General features: G+C 42.9%; 1 pseudogene across 1 annotated transcript; it reads left to right on the forward strand.

The window, feature by feature from the left end:
• Positions 1-917: 917 nt before the first annotated feature.
• Positions 918-5,479, forward strand: LOC309835928 (bolA-like protein 2; annotated as a pseudogene). Its single transcript has 2 exons — positions 918-933; positions 5,219-5,479. The product of its transcript is annotated as a bolA-like protein 2 (transcript).
• The last annotated feature ends 20,188 nt before the right edge of the window (positions 5,480-25,667 follow it).

The raw sequence follows: 25,667 nt of genomic DNA on the forward strand, positions 1-25,667 counted from the left end.
ACGAAAATATGGTTACATATTTTCTCTTCTGTGAAATACCAGTCCACCTCTTGTGCACATTTTTCCATTTCTATTTAGTGATTTATCTTATAGATTTATAGAAGTTCATAGCATATTCTGGATTCTAATTCTGTTGATTGTATATATTACAAATATGTTCTCCCAATGAATGACTTAATTTACATTTACATTATGGTATTTTTTGAAGAAGTCTTCATTTTAAAATAGGCAAGGAACTTCCCCGGCGGCGCAGGGCTACAAGGTTGTAAGTCTTTGTATCAGCTAGGGCAAGTTCTTCTACCTTATGCTTCTTGACTCTTTAGAACGAACCTGTCAAATTTTTTTTAATTAATTTATTTATATTTGGCTGTGTTGGGTCTTCGTTTCTGTGCGAGGGCTTTCTCCAGTTGCGGCGAGCGGTACCGCTCTTCATCGCGGTGCGCGGGCGTCTCACTGTCGCGGCCTCTCTTGTTGCGGAGCACAGGCTCCAGACGCGCAGGCTCGGTAGTTGTGGCTCACGGGCCTAGTTGCTCCGCGGCATGTGGGATCTTCCCAGACCAGGGCTCGAACCCGTGTCCCCTGCATTGGCAGGCGGATTCTCAACCACTGAGCCACCAGGGCAGCCCGAACCTGTCAATTTTAATGAAGATTCCATTTCAGATTTTCTTTGGAATTTGGAGAGAATAAACAACTTCATGATACTGAGTGTTCCTTTCCAAAAACATGAATATTATTCCATTTTCTTGGGCGTTCTTCAATGTCCTCCAATAAGACCTTATGATATTCTGCATATAGATCTTGCACATCTTTTGTTAAAAGTATTCCTAGTGTAGCAGGTTGCCAGTTGTCTCCAAAAATCCATCCATCTCTTCCTGGGCACACAGCCACCCAAAGAGATTCTACTCACCCCAGGAGTGATGGTGCAGCCTCCAGGTAGCGCCTACTGAAAGAATCACTGCTCTCCCTGGACTCAGCTTTTCCTCACCTGTGCTGACCACGACACTGATGTGGAAGTGACCCAGTTCTGATGATTCAGATGAGTACAGGACTCTCGGGAATGACCTAGCAACAAAGTAAAAGGAACCCAGGTCTCTGGATGACCTGTTGAAGCAGAGCTGTCTGCCAGCCTAGACCAACCACACTAGAAACTTCTCTTTTATTTAAGCCATGCTATTCAGGGGTTCGTTATGTTATGCTATGTTTTTTACACAGTTAGATTCTGTTTAGTAATGTTTTACCTGGAATTTTTATATCTACGCTTAAGAGTGAGATTGAACCGCAATTTTCCTTATTCTTGTGTTCTTTCCTTGTTTTGATGCCCTAAAGTGCATTAGGAATATTTCCACCCTTTCAGTCCTCTGGAGGAATTTACATAAGATGAAATAATTTGTTTCTAGAAAATTTAATTGAACTCATCCGTAAAACCATCTGGATTTCATGTAGTTCTTGTTGGGAAGAATTTTTACTGTGAGTGATTTCATTTTAACACTTTCTTTATAAATAAGTAATGAGTGCTACCTCAATGCAGTTTTAATTTCCGTTTTATATTACTAATAGAGTTGCTCATCTTTCCATATGTCTATTAATTGTGGGTTTCCTATTTTGTGGGTTGCCAGTTTATTTCTTTTTCCCATTGGGATCATTTAGATTAATTCAGCTTCCCCTCCCAGTGTGGATGGAGTACCATTCTCCACCCCAATGATGTTGGGCTTGGCCATATGACTTGCTTTGGCCAATAGAACAATAGCAGACATGACACAAGCAAAAGGCTTTAATTATGCTTGCTCAGATTGGTGCATCTCTTGCACTAGTGCTGTCACCATGACAACCAGCCCTGGGTAATCACTGGCCTTAGAGTGATGAGCACACTTGGAACAGACCTGTACCCAAACTGCATCCTGGAGCCAAGCCCAGCAAACTTGGAGCCTGAAGAAGCAGAGTCACCCAGCTCAGTGCAATCTAAGTCAGCCAAACAGCAGACTTGTGTGAGAATAGATGCTGTTGTTAAAAGCCAGTGAGTTTTAAGGGGACTTGTTATGCAGTAATATTGTAATAATAGCTGACTAACACATCTATTATCTATCAGCGTGTTAGAGAATTTCTTATCATTTTTTGTAATCATTAGCTTATATAATTTTAATAGATAAATTAATATTCATATAATTTATATAATTATTAGTTTATTGCTGTAACTATCACTCCACCCCCGCTAGAGTTTGTCTTGTATTTTGATGGTGTTTCTTAATTTTACACATAGGGAAATTTTACTCATTTTTAGTTAAGTTTGTACATTTTTTCCCCCTGTTGCTCTTCTATTCCTTTTGAACCTAAACAGTCTTTCCCAATTCTGAGATTTAATAAATAATCAATTCCATTTTCTGTTTTATAAAACTTTAAAAGTGTGTAATTCTCTAATCTATCTGGAATAAGAGAGGTGTATTAATCATTCCTAGACCCTCTTATTTTTTTTCCTGAGTTCAGTGTGATATATCTAGGACCCCTAAAAATTAATCCCAATTCTAATTGGAAAAATGTTTAAATTGAAAACTCATTAAGATTATATAATAGTCACCCTTTTAGCTAACAGCTTTGTTTTTGCTTTAAATTTTTAATTAAATTGGCATACCAATTTAACTATCCCAATTACTTTGTGTTTAACCAAGCTGAAATTACACTTTCATTTGCTGTCCAATTCCTCTAGAGAATTCAAATTCACCACAATCTTTTAGTAACCCACAGCTCTGTTCCTTATTAACCAAAATAATTCAATCACTCACAAAATTTTTTACTATTTTTTCCTAGATAATCTTACAATCCTCTTATCTATACAAGTTGAAATTGAAGGAGGCATACTGCACTGTTAGAAGGACTAGAAAAACGCTGTGTGAATAGCATCACTGTATTGAAGGTATCCTGCTGTGAGTGAAGGTGTGTCCCTCGGTGGAGCCTTCCTGGATTCTGTAAGGGGAATTTGCTGCTGTTCTCCCTGTGGTCCCGTAGCACAGTATGTATGGGACTTGCATTGCAACGTACTTTTGTTTACATGTTTGTTCACCCCATTTGACTGTGAGTCCCCCATTGGCAGTTACTCATTTCTAGTTGTCTAGCACCCATCTTGGTACTTGGCTCATAGAAGATGCTCAGTACCTATTGCTTGATTGATCAACTGATTGGAAGGTTGCACTGGGTGATAGTAAAGTGATGGTGGGCAGCCTATTTGGGTAGCTTCCTTTCTCTTTCCTTTCTGTGAGACCACGACCAATATATAATTCATTTAAACTCTTATACCAGGTCATTCTTTTATATCTCCCACGCTAGGTAGTTATTGGAGTGCCCAAAGACCACAAAGGAGATAGGAAAGTGGGGATTAAAAACTTCTCCCCAGTTTCTATAGCTAAGTTATCCTAGCACATTGATATATTGGAAGGAGCACTGAACTAGGGGTAGGGAGACTTAGGGTCCAAGTCCAGCTCTTCCTCTTAATACCCAGCTTAGAACAGGTCACTTCATTCCCCGGGGCTGCAATTTTGCCATCTGCAAATTGAAATGTGCCACTGCATTGCACAATCTGTTAGGTCCTTAGGACTTTAGTTCTGTACAGAACTACTCAGGATGAGAGCCATTCATCAGGCAGCCACACTGCATAGTGGAAGGACATGGGGCTTTGGAGTCAGGTGGTTGGGGCATTGTTTCCAGACTGTCAGTTACTAGATTAACAACCTTGGGCAAGATATTTAGCTTCACTGATGCTCAGTTTTCTGTGGGACGTATAATACCTCTCTTGCAAAGCTGCTGTGAAATTTAAATGAGATAAGGCAGATGAAGCCTGTGGCACTGCGCTTAGACTGCAGTAGAGTCTAGACAGGAACCTTAGTTGTGTTCGTCACACCCCTGTCCTTGCACACAGAGGAAGCTCATCTTTCACCTTTCACTGATGCTCACATACACTGCACACACACGTGCACGCACACACACACACACACACACACACACACACGGTGGAATAGTTAAAGACAGCAGAAGTCCAATTTTAATGACTTTTTTCCCATGGTTCTGGTACCATCATTGCCAAAAGGAGAGGCTATCTTACAGGCAGTGATTTAATGGTTAAATGTTAAATTCTTGATGTCTTACAAGCATTAAATAAATAGTCCCTAGGTAATTCCCCCTATGTCCAATAAAATGAAAAATCACCAGATATATGGAACTTGGAAACTGGAGTTATTAGGTTCTTTAAATCCTGGACACAGATACCATTAAACTGTGGGTCCCTTCCAATAACTTTTTAATTATAAAGAATATTTCATACACAGTAAGCAATATTACAAGATGGCGCAATAAAACAGTATTGCCAACAGTTCCAAATGTTATGTTTCTGCTGTACTTTACATCTTAGGTCTGGATACTAAGGTTTGTGATTGCTTGTTTTGAAACAAAACCCATCTACCTACAAGGCAATTCACTTTGGAATCGGTTACTGAAAGTTGCAGCAGGCTTCAAAGCCCAGAGGGAGAACGTTGATGATTCAACTATCCCCTCAAATTGGGTTTTGAAATTCGTGATTTGGGAGCACTCTCTTCACTGACTTTGAGGGAGCGCTAACACCTGGTCTGCCCAGCAGAGGGCAACAGGACCCGAGGAAAAGCAGCAAGAGTATCAGCAGGGTTTTAAACTCAGGCTCCCCAGGAGGGGCCACCCAAGGCCAGGGCCAAGGAGGATGACACTCCTCCCGGCCACGAGGAGCACCAGGGCCAGTGCAGAATGGAAAGATGGGTGCCTTGTCCAAAAGCACCTCAAGCCCACTCCCCGGACTGGTCTTGCCCGGAGACTGTGGGGACGCCCCCCTTCATTCACGCACAGCTCTTTAGATGTCACCTTCTCAAGGAGACCCTCCCCAGCTAAAACAGCATCCCCATCCCCCTCTAAGTGGGACCTGACCCTGTAACCAGCTTTATTTTTCCTCCAAGCACTTACCGCCAACACCTGATGTATTATATTAGTCTGCACTTACTAGAATGTCCACGGGAGCAGGAATTTTCTAGAGTTTTCGGTCTATGACTGTATCCCCAGCTTCTGGAACAGTGCCCAGAATGTGTAAACACTGGACTGTTGAAATGAGGATATGTCTTGACAACCACTGATGAGACAAAAGTAAAAACCAAAGAATATCAGTGCGGCAGGGGTCCGAGTTGCAGTTCGTCCCCGCTTGGGGCCACAGTGGAACTCAGCGCCCAGCACCTCCAGGGAGAAGCTGCACAGGGACCTGGAGATGGAGCACGTGGAAGTGGGGGACACGACTCCCAACTGTTGCGCGTCCAGCCTCCGCGTCCTTGTGGTGTCGGCCAAGTTCAAGGGGAAGCCGCTGCTTCAGAGACACGGGCTTGTGAACACTTGCCCAGCAGAAGAGCTCCTGCACATCCATGCCTTAGAGCAGAAAACCCTGACCCCGGCGCAGTGGGCCCGTGAGCAGCATAAATAAGGGACCCAGACCTGCACACCTATTCAATTATGGATCAGGGCCAAAAAAAAAAGAGGAAAACAAAACAAAACAAAAGAATAACCAGGGCAAGGCCTGCAGGGCATACCTGTCAGATCAGCAGATGGGATGGGAAAGACTATCCCTTTACCTGAATGCAGATTTGCTCTGAAAGCAGAACGCCGACTGTGCATAGAACCATCATATTTTCCCATCACCTAATCTGTGATACTTTTACAACGTCCTTGGGGAGTGACTGCTTCACTCCTTTTACAGGTGAAATAAATAAAGCCCAGAGAAGTACAGAATCTTACACAAGATTCCAGAGTCACACAGCTCCCGTGGCAGAGGCAAATCAAGAAGACCAGAACTCAAGCAAGACTGACGTCTATCCTCCTGCTCTTTCTGAGGTCACGCTGTTCCAGACGTGGGGTCTGCAGTCTGACCTTTTCATTCTATCCCAGGGTCAGGAAGATAAACTTAGTTGCCCAGCGCCTTGGGAATTGATTCAGCTTGTTTGCAGAGACCAGTCAGCTTTGCCTTGGATTCAGTTCATTGTCAACGTATCAGTAATTCTTTTTTTAAAAAATAAATTTATTCATTTTTATTTATTATTTTTGGCTGTGTTGGGTCTTCGTTGCTGTGCGCGGGCTTCCTCTAGTTGCAGCGAGCAGGGGCTACTCTTCGTTGCGGTGTGTGGGCTTCTCATTGCGGTGGCTTCTCTTGTTGTGGAGCACGGGCTCCAGAGTGTGTGGGCTTCAGTAGATGCAGCAGGTGGGCTCAGTAGTTGTGGCCCGTGGGCTCTTGAGCGCGGGCTCAGTAGTTGTGGCTCACAGGCTTAGTTGCTCTGTGGCATGTGGGATCTTCCCAGACCAGGGCTCCAACCTGTGTCCCCTGCATTGGCAGGTGGATTCTTAACCACTGCGCCACCAGGGAAACCCAATAATTCTTTATTAATAAGTCCAAGCATGTGACATTTCTGAGCAATTGCATATTGAATGTCAAGGGAAAAGATAGGGAGTGCATTGTGTGTTGTGAAATATTGCAATAGACAGGCATTTACAAGTTACGTGATTCTAAGCATTGCTTCATAAGTGACCCTTGATCTCTGGCTCCTGTAGAGTTCATGATCTGGCCCTGAGCTGGCACTCACTCCAGACCACATACTGTAGTTAACTAGCCACAACTGTGTTGCACACGAGGCTTTCCTTTGTGGTGAACTTTAATATTCAGCTGGAGAAGAGACACTCTTATTCCTTTAATTGTGTTTTTCTAATTGAATTGCAAATTGTAATTGTTTCTTCCTCTTGAAAGATCTTAGGTTTCATCATTGAGTTCTATGCTCACATATCATCTTAACTATTTTTAAGACTTTGGCATGACTAAATAACCAAATAGACCTTGCCCCATAGATAACTTTTGGATAAATATAAAATTTCCTCTTTGACAATAATCTTCTCACAACGTGACTCTCTAACAGTGTCTGATGTATAATTATTACAAAAGGGACAAGAATAATACATCAGTGTAAATAGACAAGATGACATGTATTGTACCCATATCTATGAACCACTATATTTCTCCTTTCCTGATCTTTAAAATGGAAGAAGTTCCATTTGACTCTGCTCTACTTAAAGGAAGATTATGAAGATTAATTGAACACTCTTGGAAAAAACAAAAATATTACAGAATAAATTTCGGCAAGCAAAGTTACCAAGTTAATAATAAATTTTTTTATAACATAGCTATCTCATAACAGCTTGATAAAGATGATGAGATTTGTAGAGCACAGAATTTTAAAACTGGAGGAGATTCCAAAGGTTATCTGGCTCAAATTCATTTTACAGAGGAATAAACAAAAATGTGCAGAAATAGCAAATTTGAGACACTGTTTTAAAGCTTTCCTTTGATAGACTAAGATTATATAATAAGTTATGTTTAGAGAGGGAATGAAACTTCCTATTTAACTCTAGGCTACAGCACAATAGTGAGGCACTAGCCTCTCTTTGAGGGGCTCTGGACTATTTACAGCAGCTTCTTTATTCTTCATACATCAGGCTTCCCAGATCCTTCACGATCCTGATAAATTTTAAATTGTCAGTGTCCTTCTCAAAATGACTAAACTTAGATCCTCAATCCTATTCTCACCATTATAGGGAACTGTGGGGTTGGTTCCACCTTGAAACCCAGATGGATCTAATTAATGCAAACCAAAATCACGTCCATTTTTGGAACGCCCGCCTAAGCTAAAACCGCTACCTAGGCTTCTCCTATGAAACTGCTTTAAACTGGGGCACAGCTGTTCTTTTTGTCTGCTTGGGAGCCATCTCTCCTGCTTCTGCAACAGCACCCCACGTTTGGTTTGGGGAGTTACCACTCTAACCATCTGAGAGAATCTTGGAGGGACTGTCAATACAGATGGCCTGCCCTCCCCTGCCCAAGAGGTGGGTATGTGAGTCAAGCTAGACCAACCAGCTGCCCTCTCTCCAGGCAAAGATCTTGACTCAGAAGGAGCTACGAAGAAGCAGGGGCGGTGGGGGGGAAGGCAGTACCTGACTGGTTTGAGTGGGTGTGCTGAAAAGATACTGTCCGTCTGTCAGTCACTTCTAGTTTCCTAGATCCTCAAAGTTATTCTGGTTTGGGAGCTTCCAGATCTTGATTCTTCAGCCTTTCCTTCGATTCTATGAGTACCCCCTGCAACATTTGTTAAAACAAAGTCGGTTTCTGTTGCTATTAACCAAAATCTCTACCTGGTACACCTGGCCTCCAGGCTATTTTCCGGTTTGCTTCCTTGTGTGTTTTCTGCCCCTCATCCTCTTCTATCAGAGATGGAAGCTTGTCTGCCCTGTTCATTGCTGGATCTCCAGAACAGAGAATTATGTCCGTAACATGGGAAACTCTCAAGAAATATATGTTGGATAAGTGACTGATAGACAACTCCCTAAATAATCCAGTTGTCAAATCTGAGTACCTTGGGATGATAAACTGAAAAAAAAAAAAAAGTTTTGTTGCTGTTGTTTTCGTTTTTGTTTTTGATTTTTTGGCTGAGTGGCACGTGGGATCTTATTTCTGCGACCAGGTGTTGAACCCGCACCCGCCGCAGTGGAAGTGTAGAGTCTTAACCACTGGACCGCTAGGGAATCCCCAAGGGTTTTTTTTCTTTTTTTAATAAAGGTCTATTACTTTATTAACCTGAGCTCATAAAGAAATGAGGAAAAATGTCTATAAGAGAGGACGTAAGACCTGATCCTCACTAACTCAATGCAAGTCCTGTTTTCTGCCAAATTAGCCTCAGAATTGAGCAGTTGGGCAAAGGGTGGCGAGGACCTTGTGACCAAGTGGATGGTTCAACTCCTTCTGCCTCGGGGGAATGGAGCCCCAGGGAAGGACTGCAGCTGCTGTGGCCACAATCACCCCCCTCCCCCATCCCCCAGCCCAGCAAGCCAGGGAGAAAAGCAAGCAGCTGAGTGGAAATGATCCATAGAGAAATGGCTCTGCATTTCTGCACTTGCTGTGTGATCCATGATAAATTTCAGGTGAGCCTAAGACTGGTCTTGGTTTAAAAAGAATGAGGAGAAGCAGCAAGAAAGGGAGGAGTTGTGCCAATAGGATTACTGTGGCCAGTGTTTGCTGCTGAAGATAATTAGGTGAATACTGAAGCCTTTGGCACAAGAGGATGCTCCCAGACTTGCCACCCCCAGGTAGGATATAAACAAAATTCGAACTATTATTGCTTTGGAGGCCTTTAATAAACTATGGAGGGGATATGAAGTAAAGCCCTGTATTACAGAAGAAGTGTCAATTGGTTCTCACACCTCACAGGGGCCTTACCAGAGATGCTTCTTAATAATGGCTAATGTGAATGAGTGTCTGTTGCATGCCAGATGCTGACTGTGCTAAGTGATTTGCATGCATTTTCTTGTGTGATTGCACAGTATTCCGGGGTAGATACTGCTATAATCTCCCATTTACAGATCAGGAAAGTGAAGTTTAGAAAAGTTGACAATTTGCTCAAGGCCACACAAGCACTAAGATTTCAACTGGATAGCAAGGTATGCTAGTCTAGAGAGAGGGAAATGGAATAGGATAAAGGAGAGAGGCCAGGGAGATCCCTGTGTCTGCCCCCATTGTGGGTGTGAAAGAGAAATTTCAGGAAAAGATTAGGCAAGGAGAAAACCAGAGGGGAGTGTAACAGTATTCAGACAGCCCAGTTTTAATGGGGACCTGAGTGTGTCCTGAGCCCTCCCAGGGGGCCCCTGCTCAGTTCCCATCCCCCGCCCCCTCTGTACTGTTCCTTCCAAACCATTCCTCATCCACCCTCACCCAACACCATCTGCAGTCCCTTTGTAGCAACTAATCCAACTGAGAGATTTGCAGGAGTGATTTCCACGGGTGTCTCACTAAAAAATAATGAGAAGTGGTTTTCTTACCCTCCTCTCAGAAAGCAATCGTGGCTTTGAGTCTTGGAAACTTGCATTTATTCTTGACCCAGAGAAGAAAGAACAGGTCTTTCAAGTGCCCTAAGGTTTGCGAAAGAGGGGGTGTGACCCCTCCAGCCCCAGGAAGAGTTGGATCCTCTAAAGAGCGGGTCTCAAAACACTGCCCCCTGGCATCCCCAAGACCATTTCAGTGGATAGAAGAGGTCAAAACTACTTTCAAAATAATATGATTTTATTTGCCTTTTTCCCTTTCATTCTCGCACCGGTGTACCTGGAGTTGTACCTAATGTGTGACATCACAACAGACTGGATGCAGAAGCAGATATGAGAATCCAGCTGTCTTCTATCAAGCCAGATATTAAAGTGATTTACAAAAATGTAGAACAAAACAACACAGTTCTTCTCATTAATTTTTTTGCATTGGAAAATGTCTAAAGCTGACCTTGAGGACAGTTGCATCTTGCCCTAACTTTTTTGCTACAGGAAGAAACAATACTTTGGAGACAAAACAAAACATTTACCTTCAGGAAAAGAATTCTTTTCATTCGTGTCTTCCTCCAAAACGTCATACAATTTATGACTAGGTTGCCCTGTTTGCGTTGCTGCCGTTTTGGTTTGCTTTGGTCACTTTTCCTCCCTTCTGAGCCTCCCCAGCCTTTTAATATAGCTTACTCTGGGACACAATGAATCACTGAAACACAGGTGTCAGGCCACCCGAGAGCAGCCCTAGTCAACGATTGCCCCCAAAGCGTGACAACTTATTAATCAGTAGGGTTTATCAGTACATTTTATCTTCAAGAATCTAAAATATCACTGCCCGTCCATTTCATGGCTGGTGGAGACTCCCTGGTATCTGCTTATGCTCTTCAGATAAGAGCAGTTTATGGGCAGGGCCCCTAGCTAATGCAGCCCCACGAGCCGCCACAAGGCCTCGTGAAGCACCTGGCACACAGAGGCACTCAGGAAATGTGGAGTAAATATAGTTGGATTGGACTGCAAAACCCTTAGCCCTGCCAATCCAGGAATAACCAGAGGGACCTGATGACGTGTGACATATCGCCAAGTCAACCAAGCAACCCCAGCTGGTACCCCAATTTCTGCTGGCCCTCCTCATGGACCCCCAGTCAATGCCTTTGCCTATGGGAGCCCCACAACTGCCCTGCCCTACCTTCCTCCCTCCGACCAGACCGTGAGGAGATAGGAGGCCAGAGAGTGGATGGGAGTACCCAGAGAGGCCTCCACCAACATTGACATGGCTCGTCCTGGCCTATTTGTATCCAGACCTGAATAGTCCTGCAGTGATTGTCTATCACTTATAAATGTTAATGTGCACATAACCACTTTACCAAAAAAAAAAAAATCAACTGAAATGTTTCTCATTCTGATCAATATTGAAACTTGAATTTTTAGAGTTATAATCAGTGAGTTATACTCTAAACTATTGAGTATGCTCATTTTTTATTGAATATAATCTATATACTTGTCACATTAATGGTTACGTAGAGTTTTTTTTATACTGATGTACTATTGTTTGCTTAACATTTGCTGTGCATTGGTTACTTGGGTCGCTCCAATTTTTCACTACCAGCAATTGTGCTATGATAAACATATTTGTGCAAATTGCCTTTTTTTGTGTCTTTTAGTATTCCTTAGACTCTATTTCCACAGGCTATACTCCTAGTAATTCTACCAAACATTTAAAGAAGAATTAACACCTAGCATCTCAAACTCTTGCAAAAAGTTGAAAAGGAGAGAACACTTCCTAACTAATTTTACAAGGCCAGCATTACCTTGATAAGAAAATCAGATAAAGATACTATAGCAAAAGAAAACTACAGATTAATATCCCTGAAAAATATGCAAAAATCCTCAACAAAATACTAACAAGGCAACTTCAACAACACTTTTAAAAGATTATACACCATGATCAGGTGGGATTTATTCCTGGAATGCAAGGACAGTAAAATCAGTCACTGTAAAGCATCACGTTAACAGGATGAAGGACGAAAACCACACAGTCATCTCAATTGATACAGAAAAAGCGTTTGACAAAATTCAATACCCTTTCATGATAAAAACACTCAACACACTAGAAAGAGAAAACTACCTCAACATAATAAAGGCCATATGTGAAAATCCCACAGGTAATGTCATACTCAATAGTGGAAAACTGAAAGCTTTCTCTCTAAGATCAGGAAGAAGACAAGGATGTCTACTCTTTCCACTTCATCTAAACTACAAAGGAAGAAGTGAACTCATCTCTGTTTGCATGACATGATCTTATTTGTAGGAAACCTTAAAGATTACACACATACATCCCTGTTGAAACTAATAAACACATTAAGCAAACTTGCAGGATACAAAATTGACATGCAAAAATTAGTTGCATTTCTATACACTAACAATTCTAAACACTTCTATATACTAATGAACAACTTGAAAATGAAATTAAGAAAAGAATCCTATTTACAATAGCATCAAAAAAAAAAAGAAATATTTAGGAATAAATTTAACCAAGGAGGCAAAAGACTTGTACACTGAAAACAAAATACTGGAAGAAATTTTAAAAGACATAAATAAATGGAAAGACATCTCATGTTCATGGATTGGATGACTTAATATTGTTAAAACGTCTGTACTACCCAAAGCAATCTACAGATTCAGTGTAATCCCTATCAAAGTCAAAATCCTTATGAAGTGGCATTTTTTGCAGAAATAGGAAAAAACATCCTAAAATTCATATGGAATCTCAAAGAATCCCAAATAGGCAAAACAATCTTGAGAAAGAAAAACAAAGCTACAGGCCTTACATGTCCTGATTTCAAAACATATTACAAAACTACAGTAATCAAAATAGTATGGTACTGACATAAAGACAGACATATAGACCAACAGGATAGACTAGAAAGCCCAGAGATAAATCCTCAGATATATAATCTTTGACAATAGGAAAAGGATAGTCTCTTCAACAAATGGTGTTGGGGAAACTGGACAACCACACACACACACACATACACACATACACAAAGTTGGATCCTTACACTATGAACAAAAATTAACTCAAAATTGATTAAAAAGCTAAATATAATGCCTGAAACTATAACACTCCTAGAGTAAAACATAGGGAAAAGCTTCATAACATTGGACTTGGCAAGGATTTCTTGGATATAAAACAAAGAGCAAAAATAGATACATGGGACTACATCAAACTTTAAAACTTCCATGTATTTTTTTAATTAAAAATATTAATTGAAGTACAGTTGACTTATAATGTATTAGTTTCAGGTGTACAGTACAGTGATTCATATATATATATATATACTCTTTTTCAAATTCTTTTCCATTCTAGGTTATTACAAGATATTGAATATAGTTCCCTCTGTAAAACTCCTCTGTGTTAAGGGAAACAATATGAAATATTCTGGTATTCAAATACCCAGGACTGAATAACAATAATTTGACAGTTAATCATTCTTTAAGTAAAATTGTTGTTCTGTGGGGGCGAGGGCAGGCAGTGGCTAGTTGAGCTCACATCTCAAACAACTGAATGAGCACTTTTCCTTATGCATGTAACCATCATACAGCAGAAGTACTTTAAGTGTACTTCCATTTCATAACAGAGAATATTGAAAAGACAGGTACTCAAGGGCTGACATTTAATAAACCTAATTTTTCTGCTTCCATAAGGACATTCTTATATTTTTTAAGTTTTTTTTTTGATATGGACCATTTTTAAAGTCTTTATTGAATTTGTTACAATATTGCTTCTGTTTTATGTTTTGGTTTTTTGGCCGCAAGGCATGTGGGATCTTATCTCCCCCACCAGGGATTGAACCTGCACCCCCTGCATTGGAAGGCGAAGTCTTAACCACTGGACTTCCAGGGAAGTCCTTAAGGACATTCTTAAGTGAAACAGGGAGCACATGGTGGTGAGGAGCACAATGGCTACTGGTGTGGACTGGTACCACTGCTGCACTTCAGAGACTGAGCTGGTCAATCACTGCTGATCTACAATCGAATAACCACAGCCCTTTTTAGTTTACAAAGTCAAATTTTCTGTTATTCCCATTTAATGCTGACAATACCACTTATCATTATCTGCCATTTACAGACCAGAAACTGAGGGATAAGAGCTGAGAAACTTCCCCAAAGTCTTCAAGTTGTCAACTGGCAGTGCCAGCTCTTCTGACATCAAATCCCATGCACTAGGAAACACCACCTCTCACCACCACCCATCATTGACTTGACCCCCAGAGCCATACCTGGTACCAAGCCATGAAGTAAACGAGTCTGTCTCAGGGTCTCCTCACTTCTTTGTCCCTCTTTTTGACACTGTGGGTGCTCAACCATCCAGATGTCTACCCTGTCCCCACCCATCCTCATGCTCCTCTCCTGCAGCATTTTTGCGTCTGCCTCCCTCAAAACAGTATTAGTACCTGACATTTGTTCTTTGCATTTGAGTTTTATGAGGCATTTCCCCATGCATCATCTCCTTTGGATTTTGATCTTCAAACTACTTTGTGAAATAGTTTTTCATTCTCCCATTCTGCAAGGAAAATGAGGCTCTTTGAGGTGGGAATTTGCCCAAGTTCACATAGCTCACCTTTCTTGTGCCTCCTTTTCTTAAGATCTTTCCAACCTCTAACAGATTTATTTATAAGGAGGTTTACATGATGGATAGCTTCTTTACATGTTCCTTCCAAGAACTATTAGCTTTATGAAGTTTAAAAAAAAAAAAAAACTTGTATCTATGAAATGACTCCCTAACCTTGAGACTCTTAAACGTCATCATTGTTTGTGCCTCTCCAGGAGAATGATTACATGTAGAACTGAAACTGGGCCATGGAGAAACAGAAATGATCATAGTTTTGCAAGTGAAGGTGTAATGGGTATACATTTTTGCAAATTGTAATAAATAAATATAACTATTTACATTTGGAAGTGATAGTATCATCCACTGTGTTCCTTTCATCTCACAGGACATCTCAACAAGGCATGCATCCTCCTCTGAAGCCACAAACCACAAGAATAATATAACAGATGTGTTCAGATTGGATACACACAAGAGTATTAGCAGAAATTAGTTGAATAGCATTTAATGATCGCGTTCTTTGAACAGCCACAGACCATTCTGTAGGATAACTAAATGCCCAATTAGAGTAAACCACAAAGAGTTAAAAGGAAAAAGCATCGGAGCCCAAACCTGGGAGGCCCTGCTTTGAAGTTCTTTTACAAGAGTATGGCAAGGGGAGGGAGTACTTTAAACTGAGGAAACAGGAAGTACCTGGATAAAAAGTTTATTTCATTTCCTGGGGGGGTGGTCTTTCCAGAAGTGCTCTTCCAGGAAATCAGGCCTTTCCCACCTAGGTGTTCAGGTTTCCTGAGAAGAAATAGATAACATCCCCCTGTCACAGTGTGGAGGATCAGCTAGTCAGTAAAATTTAGCTGCAGAAATCTGAGTTTGCCCCACTCAGTGTTATCAGCTCGAAGGAAGAAGACTTTGAAGAAAGGGCAGGGGAGAGCAGTGGGTCTGAGGAAGAGGCTGCAGTGCAGACTAGCCTTCTGGAGAAGTAAGCAGAGCCCAGAAGGAGAAGCGGAGGTAAGGGACAGGTAGCTGAGGGTGTTTATGCACGGATGTGCGAGACGGGGCTCCATCCCCTGGGAAGAGCCTAACTGGGCACCGCACCCACTGCAGAGATGATGCAGAGGATGGTACCTCGGGGCGGAGGGGAGGACATCAGTTAACACACTGAGCCCTGTGCAACTGAGACCTTCAAGTAAGCCATTCTCAGATAATTCCGTTCTGTCCGCAGCTCCACCGGAAGGACCGTGGCTGGAATGGCCAGATTTGCGTAGACCGCAGTGACCCCTGGTGGAGGTGCACGCCAGCCGCCACCCACTTGGGGCCGTGGGGCTGGGCAAAGGGGGTACACTTTGAACGAGTTGCAGGATCGTGGCTTCCTTTACACACACAATTTCTCCGTCTTCCCAAACAGCAAATTATTCAGTTACGATACGCTGGCTGCGGCTATCCATGCGCCATGCTTCCTTCTGAAGATCACTTTCCCCCATCCCTTCATGTTCAACTAAAGCGGACTTCCCGTCGCATTCAGCCGGCTCCGCCCTTCCTTCCCTGGATGCACAGCACTCGCATGTCCTGCTTTTTTCACATGCTCCTTCGTTAGATGCCGCTTCCCCAGCTCATCGTTCTCCTTGAAGTCCCAGCTGCCTCTTCTGTTCTGATCCGAATGAACCCAACTTCGCTGGTACTTTGTCTTAGCCAGCCTCCTTCTGATGAATCCTGCCAGGTCGCCACGTGGTGTGGGGATCCCACCAAACTTTTTTTTTTTTTTTTTTTTTTTTTGTGGTACGCGGGCCTCTCACTGTTGTGGCGGAGTTGGGCCTCTCACCGTTGCGGAGCACAGGCTCCGGACGCGCAGGCTCAGCGGCCATGGCTCACGGGCCCAGCCGCTCTGCGGCATGTGGGATCTTCCAGGACCGGGGCACCAACACGTGTCCCCTGCATCGTCAGGCGGACTCTCAACCACTGCGCCACCAGGCAAGCCCTACCCACCAAACTTTTTTAGTGATTTGGTATTTGTTGAAGCTTCAAAAACTCTTTCAACCGAAGAGACATTGCTGGTCTTGCAAAGAGCCCTGTCCAGTCACAAGGGACGTTGAGAACGGCCAGAGTCCCCACTGATCTTTGCCAGCACGTGGCTCTGTTAGAAACTGCAGGCGTGTGACTGCAGCCAGGTGATGGGTCAGCACTTTCCTAAAAGGGGAACATCCCCAGAAGAATGAGGAGCAAAGGCTTTCCATGCAGGAGTGCTTGTTTCTGAAAGTATGTGAGACAGCATTATTCCTGAAGAAACTTGGTGGTAGTATTTTGAGAGAAGTAGACGTGCCTTGAACCAGTACATTTGCTTATACGTTTCTAAGAGTTAAGAGATAAAAAGAGATGCTGTTTTTCTCATCATAAATTTATTTCCATACCTATAGATATTTTTAGAGACCTTTCTGATTCAGGAACGGAGATGAATGTGGTGTTTCTTGGAAGTGTGAAGGTACAGTAAATAACCTAATTCTGAAATATTTGGAGATTTCACAGAAGCCTTGAAATCAATGCTCTTTGAGTAATTGTAAAATAAAGTAGGAAATAGACCTGGGTAAGTACATAGGATAGGAAAACAAATCACTGTAGTCTAAATATGACACAGGTAATTCTTTTCAACTTCCAGTATAAAACATACTTCAAACCAAAAAGAATGTACTGAATGAACCCAAACAATTCTCATCTTAGATGTCACAACCATGCAGTTTCTGGCAAAGTATCGGGGTGTGTAGGCAAATGTTAGCATCTGGGAGATGGGTTATAAGGTGTGTTAAAGAACTAATGGAAGCCTCAAATTTATTTTGCCCCTAAAAACGTTTGTGTTTCGGAGAATTTCTGGGAAACTACATGAGATCATTTTAAAAAATAATTCCTAGGCGTTGCCCAGTTGACAGCCAACATAAACATTGTATTCTCCGGGATCAAAGAAACTACCCCATCAAAGAAAAACTGGACAACGCCAGGAATTCCATCTTTCAAACTGTTGGATAAATGCCGCCAAAAGAAGAGGAAAGCATAGGATGTTTGGAAAGGAGGTATAGCAGAGTTTTCTTTAATGCTGAGACTTTTAAAAAAATTTTTAAATAATAGTAGTAGTAGTAAAATAACAGGTATTTATTGAGCATTTTGGGTGACCCAGCGCTATTTGCTGAGACCTTTACACATACTCTTTCATTTCAACCTCACCAAACTCCAATGAGGTAGGTACTATCATTATCCTCCTTTGACAGCCGATGACACTGAAGCTTAAAGAGGTCATTAACTTGCCTAAGGCCACAGAGGAGTGGACACCGGGGCCTGTACCCTCAGTCGGGCTATTTTCCTCCTTTCTGGGCTAACACTTCCTAAGCACTTGCTGTTTCCCAAGCACGCTTCTTGCAGGTGTTGACTCGTGTAATGCTCACAACAGCAGCCAACGAAAGATACGCTAACAATAGCCCCATTTTACAGGTGAGGAAACTAGGGCACAGAGAGGCTGAGGAAGCTGCCCACGGCCACCCAGCTAGTAGGTGCCACAGTGGAACTCAGACTCAGGCAGTCTGAGCTCAGAAGCCAAAATCTCATCACTTTCTAATACTACCTCTCATGTAGGATTAAAAAAATTTTTTTTTCCGTCTGACATATTTGGTTTCTGAGTTGCAGCCTAAACAATTAAGCCCGCCATTCAAAACATCAGGGAGAACTAATATTTTCTTTATTGGCATTAATTTCAAGCCCCGGAAGGACTGGAGAAAATCATGACAAGGAATGCCCACGGATGACCCAGTGTTTCATTATCAGCTACTGGCCATGTCAGCAGAGGTGAGATACAGCGAGTGGAAGATTTGGGGAAGGTTTTGGTCACCAAGTCAAAGAAATGGCGGGTCATGCCAGGAGGAAGCAAGCAGGACCTGCCGGCCAGGGCTCCAGAACTAACTTCCAAATGGAGCAGAGACAGTACAGTAACCAAGTGGGCCTGGTACCTGATTCCTCGCCTCCCCCCCAAAAAGGATTACCCCCGAGCACTTGAGTCAATCCTCCTTCTAGAGAGAGTGTAATCTGATGCTGGTTTACTACATGTGTCTTTCTTTTAACAGCTTTCATTGAAGACTGGATATATCTAGATCCAGGATAGATGTGCCCTTGAGGGGGGCGTTGGAAGAATGATCAGGAACATGCTGTACACATATTAAAGTGTGTTTTTTTGGCGGGGGGGGGTTGTGGTTTTTTTTGCAGTACGCGGGCCTCTTACTGTTGTGGCCTCTCCCGTTGCGGAGCACAGGCTCCGGACGCACAGGCTCAGCGGCCATGGCTCACGGGCCCAGCTGCTCCGCGGCATGTGGGATCTTCCCGGACCGGGGCACGAACCTGAGTGCCCTGCATCGGCAGGCGGACTCTCAACCACTGCGCCACCAGGGAAGCCCTAAAGTGTTTTTTAAATAAATAAATATTTGTGAAGTCCTCACAACGTACAAGAACTTCATCTCTTACTGTTCCTATCAGCCAGCTGTTTGAGATGAGGAAGTGATTCCTCACGGTGGTTACGATAACTGTCTTCTTAAGCTTGAAAGAACTAGTCCCCTCCTTCCCAACCCCCATCCTACAATAGAAAATGAAGACAAGGGAATTCCCTGGTGGTCCAGTGGTTAAGACTCCACGATCCCAATGCAGGGGGCCCAGGTTCGATCCCTGGTCAGGGAACTAGCTCCCACATGCTGCAACTAAGAGTTCAGATGCCGCAACTAAAAGATCCCACACAAGGCAATGAAGATCTCACATGCTGCAACTAAGACCCAATGCAGGCAAATAAATAAATAAATAAATATTTTTTAAAGAAAGAAAGAAAATGAAGATGATATCTAAAGGCCGTTTCCTAGCAGTTCTGTACTTACAAATGATGGGTTACACCACCAGCTGAATGCCAGTGGAGCAGTCAGGATAGAATAGGTTAGGCTGCTGTAACAAACACCCCCCAACACACACACATACACACACACACACACACACACACACACACATCTGGGGCTTAATACAATAAAGGTTTATTTGCAGCTCATACTACATGTGTAGTGTGGAGTGCAGGATTTGGTGATGGGGGTGTGCCTCTCAACGTAACCATCCAGGGGCCCGGCTGCAGGGTTGCTAGAAGATCCCTCTAGGGAAATGCTTCTGTGATACCAGAAGAATGGGAACAGAATTGTGCATAAGCATTTAATATTGCCTCCTGGAAGTAACATATAACTTCCATCCACATTTCATTGGCCAACACAAGTCACACGATAAGCCTAACTTTTAAAGAGAAAATAAAATACAAACTTAGCATGTGCCCAGAGAGGAGGAAAATTGGACTCTTTATTTAGGTGCAGTCCTAATGGCTAAGACATTGAGTAAAGGAAATTTAATGTCAGAAACAGGAGCTCGTAATCATAAAAAAAAAAAAAAAAAGGAGGCCCCCTTTAACTGTGTGGATCTCAAACTAAAGGCCTGCTTGATGAATGACTCAAGACTGATGACAGGTAATGTTTCGGTAAGTAGGTGTGTACAAGAGGTACGGCCGGATGGAGCTGGTGTGGCCAGTGAATATAGAGACAAGGACCGAAAATCTACTGTGCAACTACCAGTTTAAGAGCTTAACAGCTGAAGCCTGAAGTCGCCAGATGCACGCAGGCCCTGCAGCCTCAGAGGAGTGGCATATGTGGACGTTAGGAAGGGGAGAAATTGGAAACTATTTTACCCACAACCCTGTGACTCAATGAAACATGTTTCTTAATGAAAGCAATCGTGCAATAGGCAAAAACTCAGTCCTGGCAGACTTCGGGATTAGGCGGCAACCTCTCCACACAGGACTTTCAGACTTTGGCCTTGATCTTTGACTCACTAAATTTCTCTATGACAGAACACTGGGACAAAATGACCTCTCATTCCTGATAAAATTTAACTAACACTTTTTGTGAAATAAAAGAACAGGCAGGACCAGGAATATGGGAAGAAAAATGGGAGCTCATCTTGAGAGGTAAATGTTCATGGCACTGTCCATCCCCAAGGGCTTCTCCCAAAAGGAGGATATCGTCTGTAGGGCCCGGATTTCTCTGTAAAATGGGAACACTGTTGTCTCTGAGGAAGCTGGCGAGTCATCTGCCATCCATACCAATCTCGTTTGCACTCTGTAACCCCTCTAGAAAGTATAAAGCACACTTGTCAATCTCAAAACAAGGACTCGGTTTGAGTCAAGCAGGTGGACAGCTGAGAGGGCTAAGGTTATTAGCTGGACCCATCTTCCTGTTGTTCAGGGCTTTCTGCTCTGCAGCTGTGAGAGATGCAAAGCTTCTCTCAGTTACTTGGGTACAGATCCAACATGCTCCAGAACGGCCAAAAGACAGCACGACAAAGAGCTATAGTCTCTGACTACTCGGTGTGTTCCTCCCACAAGCAATATAGGGTTCACCTGGAACTTCCTCGAAATGCAGACTCTCAGGCCCTGCCCCAGACCTGCTAAACCAGAATCTGCATTTTAACACAGTCCCTGGGTGATACGTACGCACCCTAGTTTCAGAAGCTCTGTTCTCCAGAGTTTTAAACTACCCATGAAAGATGCCTTTGCTACCATCTTCAATTGAACAGAACTAAAAATCAAGACCAACTTTTCCCAGCCTGCCTTCTTTCCCATCTTGTTGTCAAACAGTCAAATTGACACCAAATGCCCAGGTAATAATTCACCTGCCTCAGAGCCTTTCAAAAGAGCTGGTATTTGCATGAATGGAACTGCCCTTACTTTGGACAATTCCATTTCAGTATGTCCCTATAAAAACTAAAAGTATAATTTTTTTCTTTAAAAAATCAGTTTTAAATACTTGCTTCTATAAGCTGTACACTTATTTCTCCCAGACTATTAATTAGACACACACATCTGACCATTTTATTTCTAACTATCTCTTCCCCCTCCACCAACATCTGCCAAGTACAAACAGGGATAAGTGACGGTTTACACAACGTGCGCAGGTATTTCTATTTACAGGGATTCAATGGAATGTTGTCTTTTTCATTTGCTTTGTTTGTTTTGCTTGAGACTAGCTGGGCAGTCTGGACTATGTCCTGCTTTGCTATATTCATCTGGTCTAGTTGAACATCCATATCTGAAGGCATCAGTAGAAAGCTGAGAGACACCACCTGGCAAGAAATCTCCAGTGACCTATTCTCTATTTTCTGAAAGTTTTGAACCAGCACAACATGTTTACCTTAAAATGTTAACGCTTAATATCAGAGCAGTTTAATTTGAAAATAAGGTTTTATTGTGCTAAAGAAAATATCATCATGATGTATGTGTTAATTATGTCTCCACCTGCTTTGGGAACTTAAGTGAAGCAAGTAGACAGACGTTAAACTCAAGGAGTCTGCATTAAAAGGATATTTTGCTTTTCATTAGCATTTACTTCTCAACACAAAACTCCATTTTCTGCCCTCAAAAGCTGAAGTAGGTACAGCTGATGCAAAAGCGTATTTTAACATGATTGGTGGCAACCCAGACACTAAGTTCGCTGGAGGATTTCTATGACACACTGTTCTCAAAAACCTTTAAATAATCTCTAGTAAAACGGAAGAGGGAATATTTCCAGGTGACAATGGGGCTGGAAGTGATATGACGTTTGTACGTGATGGGCTACTCATTTTTCTGAAATAAAGAATCTTGTGAAAGGAGGAATTATGACTAGTATTTACAACAGATTTTCATAAACATCCCCAAATTCCAGGCACAAGACAAAAGGCATGACTCAGATCACAGTAGGTGTGATGGCCGGGGAAGTGGTCCTGGGGAAGATTGCTTCCCTGCTGCCTGAGAATAGCTCTGGGGAGATTTCTGTAGGAAGCTGATAATGGGCTATTTCATTCGAGGATCACCAGTAAAAATCTGGTTTTGATCAAGAGCATTTCCTTAGCTAAAAATGTCATGTTTCCAGACCTTGATTTGATGTTTTAGTAGATCGCGGCTGAAAAGACTGAGAACTTGAAAAAACAATATGAATGATTGTGATTTTTTTTAATCTGTGCTGCCACGTGAATCCATGTGATAAGATTATCTTGATGGGTGTGGCTTGAGTTCTCCTCCACGCTGTGGTTTTTAGGGGGCTGAATGTCGTGTCTCCCTGAAACCTCTGCAGTCCCACGTGTAGGAGGCATTCCTGGGAGTGCAGGAGGCGGTGCTCACAGGAGTTTGCTTAAAAGCTCACACTCTGAGGTCCCACCTGGTCTGGGGTGGGCTTAGGAGTCTGCATTTTTATAATATGGTTCTGAGGAGGTGAGCTTCAGAACAAGTTTAGAGAAAGGCTGACTACAACCCAGTTAGTTCCTCATCTTTAAGAAAAAAATCCGTATTAAAAAAACAGAAAATAACAAGCGTTGGTGAGAACGTGGAGAAATTAGAAGACTTGTGCACTGCTGGTGGGAATGTTGAAGGTGCAGCTGCTGTGGAAAACAGCATGGAGGCTCCTCAAAAAAATCAGACATACAATCACCATGTGATCGGACTTTCCTGGCGTCCAGAGGTTAAAACGCTGCGCTTTCACTGCAGGGGTCACGGGTTAGATCCCTGGTCGGGGAAGTTCCGCATGCTGCAAGGTGTGGCCCCCAAAAAAAATTACCGTATCACCCAGCAATCCCACTTCTGGGTAGACACCCGAAGAGTTGAAAGCAGGGTCTCACAGAGTGAAAGGCAGGGCCACGGTCTCAGGTCCACCCCTTCCCTTCTGCTCCTCTACTCAGTTCCCAGAGATTCCCAGCGAGGAAGCAGTTGAGCTGTCAGGCTCCCAGGATGTGGGCCTGGCTTGTTGGGATTTCCTCTATCACCTCAACCCTTTCACCCCGAGAGAGGAGTGCACAAGGCTTTGGAAAGTGCAAAACAGCTTCTCCTCTCAAACAGGCTAGAGATCCGTATTCTGGGATGGTCAGAGTCAATTCCACGGTCTAGGGGGAGAGGTGGACCTCAGAGAAGTGTTTGTCCCGGGGAGCTCACACAAACTTCAAATGCAAGTTGATATTTTAAATTCATCTTTAAAAGATTTCCATGTTACGTCACAAACACATTTTTCTTTTTTTCTTTTTTGGTCTTGGACAAAATTGACAAAAATGTTCCTATACCATAGTTCGCTTAAGTTTTACAATTACATAACACACACACACACACCCTTATACATATCCACCAATGTATATATACATCCACATACACAGTATTAATACCACATATATATATAAACACACATATTTAATAACTACATCCTTAATTAATCTGGTTTCATATGTGTATCTATATATACGTCTATTCATGTCTATAACTTCAAAGAGGTGATGGTTGGGAGTGGTCTTTGGAAGAAAACCCTGACATATGAATGCAATGTATTTTCATTACGCATCACTGGGTGAACAGATTGGACTCCTTCCTCCTCACAGAACTTACTGCAAAATGCAAAAGAGCTCACCTTCTCACAGAGGTTAAAAGGAGCCTGCTTTCCTAAAAAAAAAAAAAAAATTAAAGAAAATGACTCCTAACAACAGAGGACATACAGACAAATGTAAGTCATGAAAAAGAAATGAATGTAATTTGACATTAGCTTCAACTGAGAATTAAACCATTAACAGTCTGGGGTAAACACATTCTAAGCAAAGACCCAAACTCGACCTAGCAGCCATCTAGGAAATGTCCTAAACTAGTGCACGTGGATCAGAAGGATCTAGACCAGTTCTGCTGCCCAAGGAGGGTTCTGAACCTGCTACTACCAGCCAGCCTTGGGTTTGCGGGACAAATCTAGTTTAGACCTTGAAGCCCAGGGCAGGTTTGGAGTAGTTTAGGGACTCCTGGAGAGAGGGTAAATGAGTCTCTGTCGAATCTCTTTGTTTTAAACCGATTTCAGAGCACAGAGCCCAACTCAGCCCAGGTCTCCCCAGGTCCGCATAAGAAGCACCCAGTGGACTTCCAGAACCCCCTCATGCCCCGAAGCCTTGAACCTTGACCAAACCCAGAGAAAATGACAGTGCAGCCTGGTCTTGCCAGGCGAGAGCTCCGGTGTGTGGGCTTCACAGCCGTCTCAGAATTCAGGCCAAGGCTCCCTGGGGGCTTTCATTAGACTTGGTACCCAGCTCTGCAGGATGCAGATTCTCCTGTGATGTCTACTGCAGATAAACGCTCCCAGAGGAGAGTGGAGACAGGCACCGCTCTGCCGAGGCTCCACTGTGAGGCGACAGAAGGCAAGGGATGGATTCGAGAGCTATGCGCTGCCGCTGTCCGGCACTGGAATCTGAAGAGGTTTTCTTCTAAACCTTTGAGAGCTTCCTGTACTCACTGTGTAGGTGGCGTATTTGGATCTTTTTCTTAGGGAAACATATAGGACTCTTAGAGGAAACAGGACAGACATAAATATACTAACTTTTTGTTGAGGCTGTAGGTTCTGTGAACAATAGCGCTTGCCAGTATGAACAGAACAACTGAGAAATGTGTTACTCTTCTTGTATAAATATTGCAAACATAATCTTTATGTTTTCTCCATATCTGTTTCCAAAGAGCTCAAAAAGCTTTTCAGAGAGTTTGTAAGAGGTTCCCAAGCCACCAGCTGCGCCAAGGTTAGTGTGGGAAACCTTGGCCCAAGGCAGCCGGAGACCCAGCCTTCCTCTACATCTTCCCCCAAGGTCACTGTCCTGCAAAATCCGGAAAAATCATCATAGATCTTTAACTGGTGCCTCTTGGATGGCGTGTTGCATTTAACGATGAGGCGAAGAGAGAGAAAGAGATTCTCGTGGCTGGAGCTATCTTTGGTCATAGGACCTAGATTTCCCAAGGCCTCCATCACCAAGTCCTCCCCAAAGTGGCCCAAGACAATGACAAGTTTCAGTCCAAATATAACTCACCCCTCCACCTGCTCTGTAACAAGTTTATTTATTTTATTTTTTGGCTGCACTGTGTGCAGCTTGAGGGATCTTAGTTCCCCGACCAGGGATCGAACCCAGGCCCACAGCAGTGAAAGCACCGAATCCTAACCACTGGACTGCCAGGGAATTCCCTGTAACAACTTTAGAGCGAGGGTTTTCTTCTCCTTTTTTCCTATTCTCCGTGGTGGAGTGACCCGCATAGGACAGTTGCTCAATAAAGAGTCAATTCTCAATTAAACTCACT

The sequence above is a fragment of the Grampus griseus genome (assembly GCF_964374135.1).
Source record: "Grampus griseus genome assembly, chromosome: 18".
NCBI classification, from domain to species: domain Eukaryota; kingdom Metazoa; phylum Chordata; class Mammalia; order Artiodactyla; family Delphinidae; genus Grampus; species Grampus griseus.